The 23,882-nt window shown below is 43.6% G+C and overlaps 1 protein-coding gene across 1 annotated transcript in view; it reads right to left on the bottom strand.

The window, feature by feature from the left end:
* The window catches only part of GPATCH11 (G-patch domain containing 11), a 91,837-nt gene that overhangs the window by 50,197 nt on the left and 17,758 nt on the right, over positions 1 to 23,882 (bottom strand). The window lies entirely within an intron of this gene.

Below are 23,882 nucleotides of genomic sequence, written 5' to 3'. Positions count from 1 at the left end.
GCGATTGCCTGTGATCACGGCAGGTGTGTGGAACTGTGTGTAAACACACAGATCCACCTGCTGTCAGAGGTGAGGAGACCGATGTGTGTTCCCACTAGAGGAACACACATCGGTTCTCCTCCCCTTGCGAGTCCCCTCCCCCTACAGTAAGAATCACTCCCAGGGAACATATTTAACCCCTTCGACGCCGCCTAATGTTAACCCCTCCCTTGCCAGTTACATTTACACAGTAATCAGTGCAGTTTTATAGCACTAATCGCTGTATAAACGGTCCCAAAAATGTGTCAAAAGTGTCCGATATGTCCGTCCCAATGTCACGGTCACAATAAAAACGAAAATAAATCGCAGATCGCTGCCATTACTAGTAAAAAATAAAAATGCAATAAAACTATCCCCTATTTTGTAGATGCTATAACTTTTGCCCAAGCCAATCAATATACGCTTATTGCGATTTTTTTTTTACCAAAAATATGTAGAAAAATACATATCGGCCTAAACTGAGGAAACATTTTTTATTTAGATTTATTAAATCAAAGTGCAAATAGTTTTTTTTTCAAAATTGTCGCTCTTCTTTTGTTTATAGCGCAAAAATTTAAAAAATCGCAGAGGTGATCAAATACCAAACTAAAGGTCAATTTGTGGAAAAAAAAAAAAAAAAAAAATGATTTCATTTGGGTACAGTGTTGCATGAGCACGCAATTGTCAAAGTGCGACAGTGCTGAAAACGAAAAAAATGGTCTGGGCAGGAAGGGGGTGAAAATGACCTGTATTGAAGTGGTTAAAATAAAAAGGGAGACAACTTCCTCGATATGCATCTGTGGTCTCCATTTGGTGCAAGTGCTGTATGATGTGTAGTGTAATGTATAATTAAACATACTGTGGCACTGGTGTCTAAAGTAGGTACAGTATACCAAATCTGAGGAACAGGGTAGTTAGAATGCATAGATACTGAATGTCACGTTGCAAGAAAAAATGTTGTACATAACTGCGCTCTTGAAAACTGCTGGGATCCAAACATGTGGTGCTTATATTTTGAAGAATTTCAACAGGCCGGCACAAAAGACAGAATTTTCACAAACTTACTGCAGCATGTACTTTTTCTTCCACATCGTTTTCAAAGTTTTAAGTCGCCTGGGGCCAGGGATTAACCATCTGTCTACGTCATAGGACATATTTCTACAGAATATAGAGGCCTGAATTAATAATGAGACAATATAAACCTAGACTGCACACCAGGGTCTGCACAGAATTTACCTTTCCTGCTTTCCGAAAATCCAGATTTATGGGCTCTGATGTTTGCAGAACAAGCCTGCACATCCTATTAATAGTATATATCTTATTGGTGAAATACTTTTCCTGCTATCATTCTTAATTTACATTTTATTAGGTGGACAGTGTCACAGCACCTTTCCATACTAATTAGGGAGAATTGTTTTATTTGCCTGCTTGAGAAATGCATTTTACTTTGTCCTTTAAAAAAAAAGAGAATTTTTTTTATCTGACTGGCTCAATAAAAATGGGCACGAATACGCTTTGCGATAAAAAAATGAAAAAAAGAAAAAAATAAATATATAGAGCCCATTTAGCAATAAATAACAACAATAATGCACTGTGGGCCTGCCACAAAGATCAACAACCAACCTCTGCAACATAAATAACACTTACTAAGCTTAACCTTAACAACAGTAACTGCCGCTACTAATGCATTGAAAGCCCCAAAGAAAATCTAAGAACTTCTGCAGAGAGGAATTTTATAGAAAAAATGTTGTATTTACAACTCTATAAAGGCAGACAAGTGACAAATGTGTGACAAATTGGTAGGTTAGAAGTTCTACAAAAAAATGTAAAATAAAATAACCTTTACAGATTCAATAAAAATGTTACAATAAATAAGAGGGGAAATGTAGTACTTTCTTTTTCCTTCTCCGGTACTAATTCACAAAAACACCAGTTTGTGAGCAAACACGCATTGGGCCCAGGCCGCAAAGTGCCAATAGTATGGGAAGCAAAAGGCCAGCTTAGGCTTGTATTGCAATCATACGTTTTTAGCTTCCACCCCCCAGACAATTGGATACATATAGCCGGATTCAGAAAGCACTTACGCCGACGTATCTTCTGATACACCGCGTAAGTGCACTGATGCGCCGTCGTATCTATGCGCTGATGCTTAAAATAAGATACGCCTGCATTTTGGCTCCATCCGACCGATGTAAGTCTCCTACGCCGTCGCATCTTGGATGCATATTTACGCTGGCCGCAAGGGGGGCTTCCATTGATTTACGCGTCGAATATGCAAATGACCAAGATACGCCGATTCACGAACGTACTTGCGCCCGTCGCATGAGTATACGCCATTTACACAAGTACGTCCGGCGTATAGTTATTCCACCTAAAGCAGGTGTAAGTCATGTTAGGATATGGACGACGGGACAGCCATCGTATTTTACGTTGTTTACGTAAGTGGTACGTGAATGGGGCTGGGCGTAGGTTACGTTCACGTCGTTGCCATTGAGCCGGCGTATCTTAGGGAGTTAATTCAACGTGATTCTGAGCATGTGCGCGCATGCGCCGTTTGTTCGGCCCTTCATTTACATGGGGTCACGCTTCATTTTAATAGATCACGCCCACTATCCCCCTACTTTAAATTAGGTGGGCTTACACCGGCCAATTTACTTTACGCTGGCGCAACCTAGGGGGCGAGTGCTTTGTGAATACTGCTCCTGCCTCTCAAAGTTACGTCGGCGTAGCGCATATGAGATGCGCTACGCCGGCACAAAGATACGCCGCTCTACCTGAATCCGGCTAATATTGTTTAGCCATAAATTCTGACAGTAGCCTGGGCCAGGTATTAAAGCTGGTTAACAAGAAGTACAAAAAAAAAAAAAAAATATTCCTTTTATTAGTCTTCTCTATTGGAGTCAAAAATATGTATAGATGTTGCCACATGCTGCCTGTCAGTCCAGAGATTGGGTTTCCAAAAAAAAACCTTTGCCATCGGAGTCCGCATCTTCAACGTTATATATGAGCATGCAAGATGAAGAGGAGGTCTCCAGAACTTTTACGGAATTATAATTGCGGAGTTGACAAGGGGCACATGCATAAGTGTGTTCACCTGAAAAGGATTGTTTTTAACTTTAAAAATCATTAAAAGTGCTCTCCTGTGACCCAGAATCAGCCAATAGCGGGCTAAATATCAGCTGATGTCACAGGCCAATCCAGGCTCTGGAAGGAACCTGGCCAAATTGTCAAGATCCACCCAGAGCCCTGATTGACAGCTGGTTCCAGCACTCAGCTGGTGGCCAGCTGTGCCTTCCCCCTCTGGCACTGGAGGGCAAGAGCAGAGATCGATGACTGACAGTTGCCAGTCTCTACTGAGAACTTACCAAAAACAGAGTTATCAGCCGTTAGGTCATTGCTTAGTTCTCAGGCTTAGAGCTAGCAGGGACAGCTGCAGCATTAGACCGATGCTCCAGCATGGAGAAAAGTCTATTTAATTTGTTATGCACCCCAAACTTCTCCTTTAAGGACCTTGGGCTAATAGGGGTATTCACTTCTACAAAAGGCAAAAGAAAGAATTCAGTGCAATGTTCTTTTTGAGACAAACTGCTAGTGCTCCCTGGGCTCATCTTGCTCCTCTGTAAGCCCAGGACATTGGGATTTAGAATAGAGAGCCAGGGGAGACAAGTGAACTCCAATACATAGATTTTCTCAGCTCGGAGATCTTATAGGTTCTGAGCTGTCAGATTTCTAGTAGCAGGGGCTGTACTGGCCCTATCTGCACTGGCTGCAAGCAGAGAAGGCTTCTGTAAAATAACAGGCCCCTGATGTCTCCATAAAGAGTTCCTGTCAGTGCCTCTGTATTATTGCATAGAGGGTCTTTTTTTTAATTGTAAAGATACATATTACACACACACAAGCAGTTAAAGTAATTGTAAAGTCTGTTATTTTTATAGGGGGGGGGGGGGGGGGGCAGTGGCGTCACTAGGGTTGGTGTCACCTGGTGCGGTAAAATATGGTGTCACCCCCCCCCCCCCCCCCCCCAATAAAAAAATTCAAATATTTTTTACCCTACTGTTTGCTCTCTGTTCTCCTTTCTTCCCCTTTTCTCTCTCTCCCTATGCATCTTTCTTGTTCGTTCTATCCCTTCTTCTTTCTCTCCATTTTTCTTTGTCCCCTCCCCCCACCTCTCTTTCTCCAGAACCGGAATTCACATCTCAGGAGCCTATAGGCCAGGGGCGTACCTAGAGCATTTGGCACCCGGGGCGGATCCAATATCTGGCACCCCCCACACGTTAAAATGTAAAAACACCCCACTGTGCCCCCTGCATACCTCTGCATCCTTCAATATCTTTTTTGTTACTACTGTGTACCCCTCTCCACAACTGCACCTCTGGACCACTTTACATTGCACAGTACCCTGCACCCCTTTACATTACACAGCCCCCTGCATCACTGGACCCCTTTACATTACACAGCACCCTGCATCACTGGACCCCTTTACATTACACAGCCCCCTGCATCACTGGACCCCTTTACATTACACAGCCCCCTGCACCTCTGGACCACTTTACATTGCACAGTACCCTGCACCCCTTTACATTACACAGCCCCCTGCATCACTGGACCCCTTTACATTACACATCCCCTTGCATCACTGGACCCCTTTAAAATTACACAGCACCCTGTATCACTGGACCCCTTTACATCTCACAGCCCCCTTCACCTCTGGACCCTTTTACATTACACAGCCCCCTGCACCACTGGACCCCTTTACATTACACAGCCACCTGCACCTCTGCACCCCTTTACATCACATAGCCCCCTGCACCTCTGGACCCTTTTACACTACACAGCCCTCTGGACCATTTTACATTACACAGCACCCTGCATCACTGCACCCCTTTTACATTACACAGCCCCCTGCACCTCTGGACCATTTTACATTACACAGCACCCTGCATCACTGCACCCCTTTTACATTACACAGCCCCCTGCACCTCTGGACCCTTTTACACTACACAGCCCTCTGCACCTCTAGACCTCTTTACATTACACAGCCCCCTGCACCTCTAGACCTCTTTACATTACACAGCCCCCTGCACCTCTGGACCATTTTACATTACACAGCACCCTGCATCACTGCACCCCTTTTACATTACACAGCCCCCTGCATCACTGGACCCCTTTACATTACACAGCCCCCTGCATCACTGGACCCCTTTAAAATTACACAGCACCCTGTATCACTGGACCCCTTTACATCTCACAGCCCCCTTCACCTCTGGACCCTTTTACATTACACAGCCCCCTGCACCACTGGACCCCTTTACATTACACAGCCACCTGCACCTCTGCACCCCTTTACATCACATAGCCCCCTGCACCTCTGGACCCTTTTACACTACACAGCCCTCTGGACCATTTTACATTACACAGCACCCTGCATCACTGCACCCCTTTTACATTACACAGCCCCCTGCACCTCTGGACCATTTTACATTACACAGCACCCTGCATCACTGCACCCCTTTTACATTACACAGCCCCCTGCACCTCTGGACCCTTTTACACTACACAGCCCTCTGCACCTCTAGACCTCTTTACATTACACAGCCCCCTGCACCTCTAGACCATTTTACATTACACAGCACCCTGCATCACTGCACCCCTTTTACATTACACAGCCGCCTGCACCTCTGCACCCCTTTACATCACATAGCCCCCTGCACCTTTGGACCCTTTTACACTACACAGCCCTCTGCACCCCTTTACATTACACAGCACCCTGCACCTCTGGACCCCTTTACATTACACAGCACCCTGCATCACTGGCCCCCTTTACATCTCATAGCCCCCTGCACCTCTGGACCCTTTTACAATACACAACACCCTGCATCACTGCACCCCTTTTACATTACACAGCCACCTGCACCTCTGGTCATGTCAGCTAAAAAAAAAAAAAAATCGGGATGGTGTCACCCCTCTAGTGGGTGTCACCCGGTGCGGCCCGCACCCCCCGCACCCCCCTAGCAACGCCACTGGGGGGGGGACATGTTATTTACCAGCTCTCTGCAGTGGTTTTGCACAGGGTAGCCCAGAGTGCCCACCACAGCAAGCAGCTAGCTATGGGGGCACCCAAGGCGAGTCACAGCTGCCTGTGTCCATTCAGACACTGAGCCCGTTCGGCCCCGCCCCCTCTCTCTTGATTGGAGAACTGACAGCAGTGGGAGCCAATGGCGCCACTGCTGTGTCTCGGCCCATCAGGAGGGAGAGTCCCGGATGACCGAGGCACTCGTGGACATCACGGGACAGAGAGGGGGCTCAGGTAAGTATTAGGGGGTGCTGGAATGCATTAAGATAAAAAACCTTCTGCCTTTACAATCACTTTAAGGCATATGAACATACAGAAGTAAAGTCCAATTACTCTCATCACATGCGATGTCAGTGCGATTGTATGGCTGAATTTGCATTGCATTCGGACCAAAGTAATGCAGATCTCTTTTTTGGTCTGCACTAGAATCGGATCGCATGGGTGTTCACACCCATGCAATCCGATTCTTGTCCGAATTGCCAGTTCTCACTGCAATATATGAACCGATCTGGGGGTGTCACTAACTTTCTATTAACACCCTCAGCCGTTCACATAGGGCAGTTCGCACGGGTTCCCGAATCGCAGCACCTTAATGGATCCAAGCTCATGTATTTCACAGCCTGTTATAAAAAAAAAAATTGCTTCATCCACTGTGATCTCCTTTATCTTTACTGCATATTTTTTGTGGTTAAGTTTTATTTTCTGATGAATTGTAACATTTAATTTGGGTCACAGTTAAATTGGAAACAGCACATCTTATAGATCTACAAAGAAAATAGAAAATTCTGTGTTGTCACTAGAACATGAAAGCCTCATGCACACTGCCGCTTTAATCCGGACATTGACAAGGCCGCATCTGACAGGCACTGGTGAGGCTACATTGATGCCTTGCATCATGTCTGCAGTCTCTGACTATCTCCTGCATCATGTCTGCAGTCTCTGACCATCTCCTGCATCATGTCTGCAGTCTCTGACCATCTCCTGCATCATGTCTGCAGTCTCTGACCATCTCCTGCATCATGTCTGCAGTCTCTGACCATCTCCTGCATCATGTCTGCAGTCTCTGACCATTTCCTCTATCATGTCTGCTAGAGGTGCACCAAATGGAAATTTTGCTAATACAGGCCCAGATTCACGTAGAATCGCGGCGGCGTAACGTATCATAGATACGTTACACCGCCGCAAGTTTTCATCGCAAGTGCCTGATTCACAAAGCACTTGAGAGAAAACTTCCGCCGGCGGCCTCCGGCGTAAGCCCGCGTAGTTCAAAGGGGCGTGTGCCATTTAAATTAGGCGCGCTCCCACGCCGGACCTACTGCGCATGCTCCCTTTTGAATTTCCCGCCGTGCTTTGCGCAAAGTGACGTCATTTTTTCGAACGGCGATGTGCAAAGCGTACTTCCGTATTCCCGGACGTCTTACGCAAGAAGGAAAAAATGTTAAATTTCGACGCGGGAACGACGGCCATACTTTATACAGCACATACGTGTGCTGTGTAAAGTTAGGGCACCTAAAACAACGACTAACTTTGCGACGGGAAACTAGACTAGCAGCGACGTAGCGAACGCGAAAAAACTTCGTGGATCGCCGTAACTACTAATTTGCATACCCGACGCTGGTTTACGACGCGAACTCCCCCCAGCGGCGCCCGCGGTATTGCATCCTAAGATCCGACAGTGTAAAACAATTACACCTGTCGGATCTTAGGGATATCTATGCATAACTGATTCTATGAATCAGTCGCATAGATACTCTGAGAGATACGACGGAGTATCTGAGATACTCCGTCGTATCTCGGCTGTGAATCTGGCCCACTATTAGCAGTGTCTTTAGGTAAGAGACTGAGGACATGATACAAGAGCATTTTTTCTTTAGCTTTTCTTGCATTAAAAAAAGGTGCCAATTATGGCCAACAATAAATTCATAATTTAAATTGATGATATTAATTAAAAAGTCGAATACAATTATATAAATATTTTTTAAAAACTGTCATTTTCGACAAAGTGCATCCTGCAGCTGCAGACTTTCCCCCCTGGTACCATTTCTTAAAGCGGGCGGTTGGCTATCTGGTGATAATGACCAATGCAGCTCAACCACCGTTCGGCCTCTATCCTGCTGGAGACCTAAGCGACCAGCCGCCTGCTGGAGACCTGAGTGACCAGCCGCCTGCTGGAGACCTGAGTGACCAGCCGCCTGCTGGAGACCTGAGTGACCAGCCGCCTGCTGGAGACCTGAGTGACCAGCCGCCTGCTGGAGACCTGAGTGACCAGCCGCCTGCTGGAGACCTGAGTGACCAGCCGCCTGCTGGAGACCTGAGTGACCAGCCGCCTGCTGGAGACCTAAGCGACCAGCCGCCTGCTGGAGACCTGAGTGACCAGCCGCCTGCTGGAGACCTGAGTGATGGATTCGGCTTCGATCAGGGGACTCCGGTATAGTAACCCGGAAGCAACGTCACTACTGGTTTACTCGGCTGCCAATCAACAAATGTTGATTTTGGCGGTTTGAATACTTTTAAGTGAAAAGGAGGGATTGGGGGTCTTTTGGACCCCCAATCCCTCCATAAAGAGTAACTGTCACTGCCTATTACTGTCCCATGGGATGTTTACATTCTGACAGCAATAAAAGTGATCAGACTATTTATTTATTTTCATTTAAAGTGACAGTGTAAAAAAATCAAATAAGAAAAAAAATGTTTTAAAGCTCCCCATCCCGCATGCTCACACACCAAAAAAATGCATAAGCAAGTTGCGTCCGCGAATGTAAACGGTAACTAGTAAAAATATCTTTGCTATTTTGAAGCTTCCCTCCAACCACTTTGCATATTATTTTATATATACTGTGATTCTGTACTTGCCAAATATGCTGCAGAAATCTCCCTCCGCTAAGTCTGGCTGCAATAATTTAAACTGTGGGTAGTTGAAGCTGCTGCCTGTTCACATCCTGGATTTACACAGAGGAAGGCGTTCGGCTTTCATTGGCCCTCTTATGACTCATCCCACCTTCCTTCCTGGCAAACTCTTGCAAGAGTGAGGAAGAGAGCTGTGCATGTTGTCATAAGCCTAGTCTTTTTTCGAGACAAGAAACAGGAAGTGGGCTGTATGAGTTTTTTACTGGCAGAAAAAAAAATTTTACTATCCAAAGTTAAAACAACAAGGGCAGAAGATTTAATAGATGGAAAGATGAAAAATTTACTGAAGTTCAGCTTTAAGTACCGTTTGTTGACAGTCCATGAGTTTGTGCAATTTTAAACCATAACATGTTAGGTATCCATTTACGCAGCGTAACATCATCTTTCACAATATACATAAAAATTGGGCTAACTTTACGGTTTCGTTTTTCTTTATATTCAGTGAAGTGAATTTTTTCACAAAAAATTGCATTTGAAAGACCACTGCGTAAATACTGTGCGACATAAAATATTGCTACAACTGACATTTTATTCTCCAGAGTCTTTGCCAATTATATATATATATATATATATATATATATATATATATATATATATATATATATATTTTTTAATAATATTTGGGGGTTTCCAAGTCATTTTCTAGCAAAAAATACAAATTTTTTAAATTGTAAGCAACAAGTGTCAGAAAAAGGCTTGGTTCTTAAAGGGATTTTAAAAAATAACAAACATGTTATACTTACCTTCACTGTGCATCTCATTCTGCACAGAGTGGCCCCAAACAGCGTTTTCTGGGGTCCCTCAACGGCTCTCTCGGCTCCTCCCCGCCTCAGATAACCCCCTCTGGGAAGCGCTCTCCCAAGGGGGTTACCTTGCGGGCATGCTCCAGAGTCCTGCATTCGGCGCCCGCGGCATTGGATTTGATTGACAGCAGCGCAAGCCAATGGCTGCGCTATCTATCCATCCAATGAAGAGCCGAGAAGCCCGGGCAAAGGAAGAGCGTGTTCGCGATGTGGGACTTTCCAGGGCTCAGGTAAGTAAAACAAGAGCTGGGGGGCCGGTAATCGTCATATATGTTTTTTGCATCCTATGCATTAAGGTGATAAAACATGAACCTTTACAACCCCTTTAAGTAGTTAACCACTTCAGCCCCGGAAAAATTAGCTGCTTAATGACTGGGCCACTTTTGCGATTCGGCACTGCGCCTCTTTAACTGACAATTGCGCAATCGTGCGACTCTGTACCCAAACAAAATTGACGTCCTTTTTCCCCATAAATAGGAGCTTTCTTTTGGCGATATTTGATCATCTCTGCGATTTTTATTTTTTGCGCTATAAATAAAAAAAGAGCGACAATTTTGGAAAAAAAAAAAAACACACAATATTTTTTGCTATAATAAATATCCCCATTTTTTTTAAAAAAAAGCAAACATTTTTCTCAGTTTAGGCCGATATGTATTCTACATTTTTTTATTATCATTACCAAAAATAACTGACATTATGGTGGACACATCTGACACATTTTTGGGACCATACAGCGATCAGTGCTATAAAAATGCACTGATTACTGGAAAAATGTGAACGGGTTAACACAAGGGGAAGGTGACCAGATTTTTTAAATGAAATCCGGGGATATTTTTTTTTTTTTTTTTTTACTAGTAATGGTGGCAATCATAAATAGAATTCGGGATAGAGCCAAAATCTGGTCACGTCTCAAAATGTCCCTGGTGGGGCGGGTAAACCTTATCAAGATGGTGTTTATGCCCCAGCTCCTTATACATGCTCCACAAAACCCATATGGTGATCCCTCTTAAGGTGTTTTGCATAATCAACTCTATTTTTAGAGCCTTTATATGGCTTAACGAGCCCCCACGGATTAAACTTGAACAACTACAGAAGTTCAAGGAGAGGGGAGGCCTTGCGCTCCCTAACCCCTGGATTTATTACCTGGCCGCACAGATGCAGCACATTGTTTGCACAATGGTGAACGAGCAAGAGTCGGGAGGGGAGAGTGTAGATCTAGACCCCATTAGGGCCCTTATGTGTCATGCAACTGGAACAACTGATGTCACTTTGGGATTAGAGGCCCTGGCGTATGCGAAATCCAATGATTTTTGACATATGTCCCCATGCAAAAAGTATGGAAAAAGCTCAGGCAGTGGACGGGTTCACCGCCTATAGCCCAATATGGGCCAATGGGCACTACGAGGAACTACAACTACTGAGAGGCGGGGTCGGTGGAGGAGGCATGAATTCACGTTTCTGAAGCACATTTTTTGCTGATGGGAAGCTGCGCCCTTTTTCCGACTTGAGGGAGCAGTTTTGTCTCCCCCAGTCAATGCTTTTTTTTTATTACATGAAACTGCGACATGCAGTAGCGGCGCAGTCTGGCGGGGCTCTGTGGGTTCTGTCTCCGACCCCTGTATTCCGATACATGGTGGAGGTATCGCAGTTTAGGGGCTTCATATTCAGATGCTACTCCATGCTCCTCCACACACACACACCCCTGGAGAGCTTCCCTCTGGGGGCGGCAAGCATGTGGAAGAGGGTTGTGGGCACGTTTGAGGAAGAACAGTGGGGGGCACTGCAGGCAGTATAACAGTGCTCAATTTAGATTGCACATGCCCATCTCATTGTTTATTCATACTGCCTAACTGGTGTCTTGTGTGTTGCCAAGTCTCCGCAGCAACTAATTAAATTTAAACTTTCCGTCCATTAGCTGATAACAGCATTTTCTCTTTTGGAATTAACCTGGGCAGCTGTTGCTGCTGATGAGAAACGAACCAGCCTAAAAGTACAGTGTCTGCATGATTAAAGTACTGTAAATTCCACAAAATAATGTTATAAATCCAAATTAGGAAAACATAATATCATTCAAATAGTACATCATTCACACCAATTCATTTTTTTATTAAGTTTCTTCTGCCCCGTCACTTACCTGTAATGTCCCACGTCTTGCAAACTGATTCCCAGTCCTCTTTACAGCATTGAACTTCGGGGGGGGGGGGGGATTATAGCTTTGGGTATAAAATTGCAAAGCATTTCAGAAGCTCCTGATAGCAGGCAGTGAAAAGGATTGTTCAACAAAGAAGAAAAGATGCTCTACTGCAAAGTACCTGAGAGACTGGGAACCGGTGCTCAGGTCCAAAAGCCTTTGGAATGTAGTAATAATCCTCTCATAATGAACCTGGTTGCTCAGCAACATCCATAGCATCAATTCTTTATTGGCGACATGGTGGGAAACAGCAGTGACACACGTTTCGACTGAAGCCTTACTCAGTTGCTGTGAAGAGGACTGGGCATTACAGTGGTCAGTGTCCCCACTGGAGAGATTTGCCCTCACTTCCAGTTCAAGTGACCAGTGCCTACAATACCTCACTGCAGCCCTCAAATTTTTCACCCGCCTCCTCGCATTTTGCGAGTGGAAAATTGTTTCTGGCGAGGAGCTGGGCTGCCTGGGGAGACGAGTACAGCAGGCATGCAGGGTTGATCGGGAGTCGTTCTCCCATTGATCGCCCCAGGGGAAGAGAGCATGCAGCAAGAGAATAACCACGGGATTACAGAGCGGATAGCCCGCTGTTACAGCCAAATTTACATTACAATTCTCTCCACTCCGCTTGTGGTTACAAACAGCCCCGAATACTGACCCCGCGCCTGTGATAGACAGAATGCCAGTCCAATGCTGGGCCGTGTTCTGTCTATAACAGGCGCGTGGTCAGTAGGCGGGGCTGTGTGTAACCACGAGCGGAGCGGAGAGAATTGTAATGTAAACTCAGCTGTAACAGCGGGCTATCCGCTCTGTAATCCCGTGGCTTTTCTCTTGCATGCTCGCTTCCTTGTGAATGTGATCATCCTCTTGTACAGGTGAGCCGAGGCGGCAATGGCGGGGCACAGGTGAGCCGAGGCGGCAATGGCGGGGCACAGGTGAGCCGAGGCTGCAATGGCGGGGCACAGGTGAGCTAAAGCTGCACTGATAAAGTTGTTGTTAATATTTATTTTTGTAACTTTAATTCTGCATAAAACATTTAAGTGTCATTTCATGAGATAGTTTACGATGGCATGTTTGGGGGGGGGGGGGGAATTAGGAGCGGTGCAGGGTAGGGATCGGTTGGGGCAACTGGTGGCGTGTAACCCTTAAGGCCTGGCTAGTAGCTCAGGATTTGAAATTTTGAGCCCTGCCTCACTGTATATATAAAACTGTTCTGGCTGGAATTGATCTTTTGAACTGACTACACACGATCAGATGAAATATACTGCTTTCAAATCGATTGTACAATAATCTGATCATCAGTACACAGATTTTGAGAGCTGATCACAACAGTTCACCCGAAGTTATCTGATGGGACAAACATTTAACCACTTAACGACCGCCTCCTGCATATATACGTCAGCAGAATGGCACGGCTGGGCAGATGTACGTACATGTACGTCCTGTACATCTACCTAGCCGTGTGTCGCGCGCCCGCGACCCGGTCCGAAGCTCCGGGACCCGATCGCCGCTGGGGTCCCGCGATCGGTCCCTGGAGCTGAAGAACAGGGAGAGCCGCGTGTAAACACGGCTTCACTGTGGCAGCTGCATCGATCGTGTCATCCCCTTTATAGGGAGACACAATCGATGACATCACTCCTACAGCCACACCCCCCTACAGTTGTAAACACACACTAGGTGAAACATAACTCCTTCAGCGCCCCCTGTGGTTAACTCCCAAACTGCAACTGTCATTTCCACAATAAACAATGCATTTTAAATGCATTTTTTGCTGTGAAAATGACAATGGTAACAAAAATGTGTCAAAATTGTCTGAAGTGTCCGCCATAATGTCGCAGTCACGAAAAAAAAAAATCGCTGATTGCCGTCATTAGTAGTAAAAAAAAAAAAAAATAATAAAAATGCAATAAAACTATCCCCTATTTTGTAAACGCTATAAATTTTGCGCAAACCAACCGATAAACGCTTATTGCGATTTTTTTTACCAAAAATATGTAGAAGAATACGTATCGGCCTAAACGGAGGAAAAAAACATTTTTTTTATATATTTTTGGGGGATATTTATTATAGCAAAAAGTAAAAAATATTGAACTTTTTTCAAAATTGTCGCTCTATTTTTGTTTATAGCGCAAAAAAATAAAAACCGCAGAGGTGATCAAATACCACCAAAAAAAACCTCTATTTGTGGGAAAAAAAGGACGCCAATTTTGTTTGGGAGCCACGTCGCAAGGGAACTGGTCCTTTACCTGCATTTTGGTCCGGGGCTTAAGTGGTTAACCACTTAAGCCCCAGACCATTTTTCTGGCCAAAGACCAGGCCACTTGGCGACGTGGCTCCCAGACAAAATTGACGTCCTTTTTTTTTATTTCCACAAATGGAGCTTTCTTTTGGTGGTATTTGACCACCTCTGCGTTTTTTTTTTTTTGCGCTATCAACAAAAATAGAGCGACAATTTAAAAAAAAAAAAAAAAATAAGATAAAAAATATATATAAAAAACATTTTTTTCCTCAGTTTAGGCCGATACGTATTCTACATATTTTTGGTAAAAATAAAAATCGCAGTAAGCATATATTGATTGGTTTGCGCAAAAGTTATAGCGTCTACAAAATAGGGGATAGAATTATGGCATTTTTATTATTTTATTTTTTTTACTAGTAATGACGGCGATCTGCGATTTTTATCGTGACTGCGACATTATGGCAGACACGTAACACATTTTTGGGACCATTATAATTTTTACAGTGATCTGTGCTAAATAAATGCACCGATTACTGTGAAAATTACACTGGCAGTGAAGGGGTTAACCACTAGGTGGCACTGAAGGGGTTAAGTGTGTCCTAGGGAGTGCTTTTAACTGTAGGGGGGGATGGGCTATGTGTGACAGGACAGTGATCACAGCTTCCGATTACAGGAAGCTGTGAACACTGTCCTGTCACTAGGAAGACTGGGGAAATGCTTGTTTACATCAGCATTTCCCCATTCTTGTATAAGAAATAGTGTAGCGCAATATAAATACAATTAAACTAAAGTGCAAAACACAGTTGTTATACCGATAACAAATTAATCATGAATGGTGCATAAATAATGTAAAAATCAGTCCAAAAAGTGAAAAATTCCAAAAGAAATAGGGTGACAACCACTCCAAATCTTCACCGGTGACTTAACTTTAAATAAGTAATCCCTCCACTGTTAAGAATGGCTACTCTCACCTTAAGGTATGGACCCCTGTTTTACCAGGCAGTCATACCAGCAGAAATCGATAGACAGATTGGTGCAATATGTGGATAGCAAACTTCTTAGGCTCGGCAGCATTGAGATCGAGGATAAGAGAAAAAACAGATCTAAGTGCTCTGCCTTAAAATACGGCTTAGGTTTATTAAAAAGGCATTAATTAACAGGCTACTCACATTAGCCTGAAAGGCAAAACGGCAGAAAGGAAATACACACAACATGTGTCTTCTCAGAGATGGCAGCAAGCGACTTCAGGCTCCTTCCCCCGTACGCGTTACATTGTAGCAACTTCCTCAGCAGGGCGGGGCTCCCCGCGACACGATCGCGGGATCCACGGTCAGCGTCACAGAGCTTGTGGCGGGCACGCGTCCACAATGCCGCCATCTTAAAGGGGACGTATATATACGTCCATTTGCCTGCCCGTAACATTCTGCCGACGTATATCTGCGTGTGGCGGGAGGCAAGCGGTTAATCAGTACAGCATTTGTCCGTAAAAAATCGTAAGAGCAAGACCATGCATGCTCAAAAAAGCAAGAAAACATTACAATACAACATGTTACATCACTTCCAAAGTATTCTGTCGTATGAGAATTTTTCAGAAGTTTAGTAACTTTCTCATTTTTCGATACAAGACCTGCATGCAAAAAAAAAAAACAGAAATAACTAGTGCCGTATTCTCATTGTGTGTATGAGACTTTAGAGGCAGTTGAAGTCACTGGGCCAGATTCAGGTAGATCCGTGCAATATTTGCGTGGGCAAAGGGCAACGAGTTTTGCTCTGCGCCCACGCAAATATTTTGAAATGCCCGCGATTCACGGAGCAGTAGCTCCGTAAATTGCGCGGGCGATATGCTAAATAGCCGGGCGTAAGGCTGCCTAATGTAAATGATCCCGCCGGGGGCGGGAATCATTTAAATTAGGCGCGCTCCCGCGCCGAGCGAACAGCGCATGCTCCGTCGGGAAACTTTCCCGACGTGCATTGCGGCAAATGACGTCGCAAGGACGTCATTTGCTTCTAAGTGAACGTGAATGGCGTCCAGCGCCATTCACGAATCACTTACGTAAACGACGTGAAATTTAAATTTCACGAGCGGGAAGGGCGGCTATACTTTAGCATTGGTTGCCCCTGCTATAGCAGGAGCAACCTTGCGCTAAAGTCGCCGTACGGAAACTCCGTACCTTGCGTGCGCAGGGCCCGCGCAACTTTTGTGAATCGGTGGTAGTATGCAATTTGCATACTATACGCCGATCACAATGGCCGCGCCCCCTAGCGGCCAACGCAAGAATGCAGCCTGAGATATGAAGGCATAAGGAGGCTTATGTCTGTCATATCCTAGGCTGCAGTCGGTGTAACAAGGTTCCTGAATCAGGAGCACTTGTTACACCGGAGCAAGTAAGCCCTTGCGCCGCGCAACCTATGGTTGCGCGGGCGCAAGTGCTTCTTGAATCTGGGCCACTGACTACGTCTACATTGCCTTAAAAAAGTATTCATACTCCTTGAAATTTTCCACATTTTGTCATGTTACAACCAAAAATGTAAAAGTATTTTTTTGAGATTTTATGTGATAGACCAACATAAAGTGGCACATAATTATTAAGTGGAAGGAAAATTAAAAATGGTTTTAAAAATGTGTTAAAAATAATAATGGGAAAAGCATGGCGTGCATTTGTATTCAGCCCCCCTGAGACAATACTTTGTTAGAACCACCTTTCGCTTCAATAACAGCTGCAGGTCTCTACCAGCTTTGCACATCTAGAGTGACATTTTTGCCCATTCTTCTTTACAAAATAGCTCAAGCTGTGTCGGATTAGATAGAGAGCATTTATGAACAGCAATTTTCAAGTCTTGCCACAGATTCTCAATTGGATTTAGGTCTGGACTTTGAATGGGCTATTTTAACACATGAATATGCTTTGATTTAAACCACAGGTGTCAAACACAAGGCCCTCTGAGTGTGGAGTATTGGAATGGTGGCGGTCAGCAACTTATAGCGGGACTGCGATATAGCGGCAGGCATTCTGACACTTTTTGGGGACCATTGACACCAATACAGTGATCAGTGCTAAAAATATGCACTGTCAATGTACTAATGACACTGGTTGGGAAGGGGTTAGGAGCAGGGGCCATCAAAGGGCCCATGCTGGCCAGTAATTGAGGCCCCGGCTTTGCGGCCTTCTGCAGTACTCAGCTTCCTTCTGTGAAGGCCGCAGAGCCGCGACCTCAATTACCAATCGTGCCCCGCGCCGGCCGGTAATTGAGGCCGCGGCTTTGCGGCCTTCTGCAGCCCTAAGCTTTCCCAGGCGCCAGGTCACAATTTCTTGTCGCAATTGCGACCTAGCGCCGGATTTTGTCGAGGCCTGTAACAAGCCAACTGTAGGCTATAAGATGGAAGTAATTTGGAGGCTGAATAACCATCAGATCATTTCCACACACCCCAGCAACACCATACCCAAACCCCCCCCCCTCCAATGTATGTCTCTCGGATTCTGCGCTCCCACTGACAGACCCAGAACTGGCACCACAGGGGTTGCCGGCTAGAGGGGAGAGAAATAAGCCAACCTCCGGCCCTTCCTACTAAGAACCTGGAAGTGACATGTAAACATAATTTCCGGTTTCTGGAGTAAATTTCTCTGGTCGGGAAAGAAGCTAAAAGGAGAAATATCTGCGCTTCATCAGCTTCACTGGAGGGCAGTCACAACAAAAAAGACCCTGTCACCAAAAATACATCATATAGGGGGACCGAGAAAGTTTTAGTAGACAAAAAAAAAAAAAAAACTTATTACACCCAAGCACTTAAACCACCCCACCAAAAAAAAAAAAAAAAAAAAAAAATTGAGCCCTGCCCCACCGTCACATACAAAACGTAAAGACATGCGTTTGGAGTTTCTACACACCAAAAACAATGATTGAACTACATGTTACATATCTCCACATACTCTGGAGTAACTGCAATAGCTCTAGAACAGGGATCCTCAAACTACGGCCCTCCAGCTGTTGTAGAACTACACATCCCATGAGGCATTGTAACACACTGACATTCACAGACATGACTAGGCATGATGGGAATTGTAGTTCCTGAACAACTGGAGGGCCGTAGTTTGAAGACCCATGCTCTAGAACTATTATTTGCACTGGACACTAAACTGATAAACTGTAGGGTCTTTTAAAGCATTGCATAGGGAAACTTTAGGGTACCCAAGTTTGTGCAACTTCACAGATGCACACAATTTTAAGGTTTGACATGTTGGGTATCTATTTACTTGGTGCAACATCATTTTTAATATCTTACAAAAAGATAGGGTAATATATTGCACTTGCGTGCCCTAAAATGAATTTTAGTGTATTCTTTAATGAAATCTTGCGCTTGTTAAACTATTGTGCTAAAATCATGAGACATAAAATTCTGGAACTACCACTAGTTTTTCTCTAGGGTCTCTTTTCTAGAAAATATATAATGTTTTGGGGGGTTTTAAGTATCCTTCAGGCCTAAAATTATTTTTAAAAAACTTGTGCAAAGTCATATCATTGTCGTTGATGGTTTACAAAATGTTTCAGTTCTTTCTTTTCCTTATGAAATAACCTTGAAAGAATGGCAGCATACTATACATAAACTGGACAAAGTCCTACCCAATCACTTCAATAACGGGCACTTTCGCCCCTTCCTGCCCAGGACAATTTTCAGCTTTCATCACTGTCGCACTTTGAATGACAATTGTGCGGTCATGCAACACTTATATCCAAAGATTTTTTTTTTATAATTTTCTTTGTAATGGGAGTTACTGATGCGCTAACCACACCGGGTATAAATACACAACGACTAAAATTATAAATATACACAAGCAGCAACCATAGCAAAAGAAGTGTTCACACACTAAAATCAGTTTGTTAAAGAGGGGGTGAAATGGCGCTTACTCAAAATGATCTGTCAACCACTTAAGACCCGGACCAATATGCAGGTAAAGGACCAGGCCCCTTTTTGCGATTCGGCACTGTGTCGCTTTAACCGACAATTGCGCGGTCGTGTGACGTGGCTCCCAAACAAAATTGGCGTCCTTTTTTTCCCACAAATAGAGCTTTCTTTTGGTGGTATTTGATCACCTCTGCAGTTTTTATTTTTTGCGCTATAAACAAAAATAGAGCGACAATTTTGAAAAAAAATCAATATTTTTTCCATTTGGCTATAATAAATATCCCCCAAAAATACTTTCCTCAGTTTAGGCCGATACGTATTCTTCTACCTATTTTTGGTAAAAAATTTAAATAAAAAAAATAAATCGCAATAAGCGTTTACAGATTGGTTTGCGCAAAATGTATAGGGTTTACAAAACAGGGGATAGTTTTATTGCATTTTTATTAATAATTTTTTTTTCACTATTATTGGCGGCGATCAGCGATTTTTTTGTGACTGCGGCATTATAGCGTACACATCGGACAATTTTGACACATTTTTGGGACCATTGTCATTTTCACAGCAAAAAGTGCTATAAAAATGCATTGTTTACTGTGAAAATGACAATTGCAGTTTAGAAGTTAACCACTAGGGGGCACTGTAGGGGTTAAGTGTGACCTCATATGTGTTTCTAACTAAAGGGGGGTGGGGCTGAATGTGTGACGTCATTGATCTTCCTTCAGGGAACAGATGATCAATGACACTGCCACAACGAAGAACAGGGAAGGTGTGTTTACACACACCTCCCCCCGTTCTTCAGCTCCGGTGACCGTTCGCGGGACACCGGCGGTGATCGTGTCCACGGGTTCCGGCGGGAATGGTCACGGAGCTTCGGACCAGGGTCGTGAGCGCATAGTCGGCGGCGCGCTCGCGACCCCACGGCTGGGCTTAAGGAATCTCGTACGGGTACGTGATTGTGCCCAGCCGTGCCATTCTGCCGACGTATATCGCCGTTAGGCTGTACCTAAGTGGTTAATAACGAAATATATAGCAAAGATTCTTGTGCAAAAAAATCTAATACAATATATCTTGAATAAATAAATATAAAATTTCCTTGGCCCATAAAAGCAAAGTGAGTGCAAAATATTAAAAAAAAGTACTAATAAATATTTCTTCAGTGCCAATAAAACAATTAAGATCAAACTCAACATTGTGCCCTGACGGCGTTAAAGTGAAGAGCTCATGTATCCAACGGTACTCTGCCTGACTCGGTTTAATAATCTTATTGTCCCCCCTCCAGTGGGGTTTATACTTCTCAATCCCCCATACCAGTAGAGAGGAGGGGTCTCTTGTGATATTGGTCATAGTGTCGGGACAAACTATGCTTCGGGAACCCGTTTATGTTTTGAGTATGTTCTCCGAGTCTCTTCCAGAGTTCCCTTTTCGTTCTGCCCACTTATTGAATCCGACATGGGCATTCCAGAAGACATACAACCCCTTTTGTTTTGCATGAAATAAAATCCTTGAGATCAAACTCAACACTGTCAGGGCACAATGTTGAGTTTGATCTCAATTGTTTTTATTTTAAACTACTGATTTTTTTATATTTTTTACCATTGGGATAATGCCTTTTGTTTTTAGTTTGGATATTTTTCACCTTTTAGATTAACATTATACCCAATATTGTTATATCTTGTTGGAATGATGTCCCTTGCCCTTCTCTCTCTTTTTTCGGTATCTAATTATTTACTACTGTCCTCCAACGAGAATATGAATATGCACATCCAGTGGGCATGTGATGAGGAGTATAGGATTACCTTAGAGTTTATCCTACTGGCATGGTTTATTCCTATTCTTATCTATTTATCAGAAGACAGGATTTTATATATGTTGACCATTATTTTAGATCTAGATCAGGTAGATGCAAGAGGTTACAAGGATGCCTCCTTTGGGCGTAGTGTGCTGCAGGCAGCAGTATAATCCTCTGGCTCGATGGCGGTCTTATTCTGATCTGTGTCTCCCTCCCCTCTAATTTTAGCATTGCTATGGGACATCCCATTAAGTAATTAAGGCTCTGTGTCCCATAATGCATGATCAAGAAAATAGGATTTTTTAATATAGCTTACCTGTAAAAACCTTGGAAATACATCACGGGACACAGAGCTCCCACCCCTCCGAGTTAAAACGTGGAACACTTATTGCTTTGCTGCAAAACTGAGGCACACTCCATTTGGGAGGGGTTATATAGGGGAGGAACTCAATTCTAATTGGGTTAACCAGTGTCCAATCACCTGTGGTGACTACATAACCCATTAAGTAATTAAGGCTCTGTGTCCCGTGATGTATTTCCAAGAAAAGGATTTTACAGGTAAGCTGTATTAAAAGATCCTATTATAGATCACATTGTACTACGATTATGAGTTGGAGCACTTTTTATGAATGAAATTGTATTTATAATTAGCATAACATTGATTTAGGTATATATAGTGCTGCACATTGACGTTACATTTTATGTATATACACAAGTATGGGAATGTGTTAAGTGCTAGCAGCTTGGTCTCGTTTAACATATGGCATTGGCCCAGTACATCAGGATTGATTCAATTTTCAAATGTATATTGTAAGGGATTAGCTCGGTAGCAGGGTGTGTGACCCCCTGGATGGGTTCACTACACACTGAACGATACAGAGAAACAGCCGAAGACGGTTGAAAACAAAGAATTTGGTTTATTCTTCCATCTTGCTGAAAACAATTACAAGCATCCAAACAGCATAAACAAAATCAAACATAAAATAAACCCTGGCCACTTAGGTTCCTGTGTGGTGAAGGTAGACGCCCCATCTATGGAGTCTGGCACAGCCTACTGCTGAGCAGACACTGCTGGTCTTCCGGGAGACGAGCTGGAACGCATCTGCAGCGCACGCCGCTCTACAGCTCTGTCACTGGTACCGGACGGCAAGTGCTGAGTGGGAACACTGCTGGTTCAGCAGTCATTGTTCTTAAATTTGAACGGCTGATTTAGCCATCCAGCCTGGACTTTTTTACTTTTATTATCTGTTCAGTTCCTGTGTTTTTTTCAATATACTCCTGTATACATATATACTTTTATACGCACCTGCTGGCATCGCTAATAAACCTAGCCTGCTTTTATACAAAACATACTACGCTATGGGAGTCTTTGTTCTTCTTGTCTCCGGAGATATATAAGGATATCCAAATACCCCGCTCCACTCTGAAATTTAAAGGGACCGTCCGGAGAACCCAGTGCCGGGAGAGCCGAGCCGTGGAACACCTGGTTGAGACCCTACATATGCCTTCTACCCCTGCAGGGGTGCATAATTCTGGTGAGTGGGGATACATAAGGGGGAGCACCGGAACCACAGCGACTCCACTTGGCGTAGCATGTTTGTTCACCAATCAAGTCACCAAGATGCTACTTATTGAATGAACTGATCAACTGTTGTTATTTATCCAGTTCAACAGGCCCGAAGGACCTCTATTATCTACATCTATTTGTGTATAGATAATTATATAATAATTCAGATTATTGTTCACCTTCACTAATTGATCACATCGTTTAGTGTTAACCTTTTGTACTATGTGTACTTAATTGCCTAATTTAAGGGTATACCCCTTTTGCTTTGTATATACTTTATACCTTACCCTTGTTTTGTATATATCTTATACATTGCTGTCAGAGAGTTGTTACATACTCCTACACAGTGTGTGCATCGCACCCACATTTTTGTTTATTATTTATATTTCACGGTATGGTACACATTGCCATTTAGTGGACACTTAACATTTTGTTTTCTTTCAATATATTTTATTCACATATTTTTATTTAAAGACCTTCGCTACTAGCGGTTAGGATCACTTTATGGTTGCTATTATTAGCTAAGCCTTTTCCCTGCTCAAAACAGGAAGTGCACAGACAGCGCCACCACCCCCACTTTGTCTTTCTTTGTTTATATTTTCCTCGGAGAATATGTTTTAGGGGGGGCAGCAGTTTGGTTATCAAGCTATACCTTCCACATACCAACTTATCCTAAGCGCAGGTTCTGCTTTTTCTTTTTTTCACTGCTGGTCATACAGCAGAAAAAAAAAATTTTTTTTTTGATTTTTATCACACTGAAAAATCAACAGCACCTCACCTCTTCAGAAGTATTTCTGTTCACTGCTCTCCTTCACTAAAAAAGCCTCAGGATGCAGAAATCAGTAGTAATCCTCTGGATTACTTATAGAGGTCTTAATTGCCTCATTCTGAACAGCTGAAGTTTTCCAACGCCCTTAAACCTTTCTGGCTACTTCTGCAGCCAACACCTAATAAGTGGTGCATTGTCTAAACAAGGCAGAAATGTATCTCCCGTCTGTGACAACACCCACAGATTTACCTGACTTCCTGTCACAATAATATATATATATACACATACATACATACATATACACACACACACACACGCCATAGTTTGTAGACTTTCATACAGACTAAACAATGCACACCAAATTGGGTTACAAAGAAATGTAGCAACTACATTTTGAAGACAGATTATTTGTTTGGAAAAAAAAAATGTAATTTATATTGCAAAAAATGTAAAACCCAGTGGTGATTAAATACCACCAATAGAAAGCTCTATTTCTGTGAAATAAAAAAATGATCCAAATTTCATTTGGATACAGTGTTGCATCACTGTGCATTTAATGCAGTTAAAGTAGCACGGTGCTGAACAGCAAAACATTTCCTGCTCATGAAGGGTGTAAAACCTTCCAGAGG

The sequence above is a fragment of the Rana temporaria genome, chromosome 4 (genome assembly GCF_905171775.1).
Source record: "Rana temporaria chromosome 4, aRanTem1.1, whole genome shotgun sequence".
NCBI lineage: Eukaryota > Metazoa > Chordata > Amphibia > Anura > Ranidae > Rana > Rana temporaria.
The sequence above is the reverse complement of the archived record's forward strand: the minus strand, read 5'-3'. Positions and strand labels throughout refer to the sequence as shown.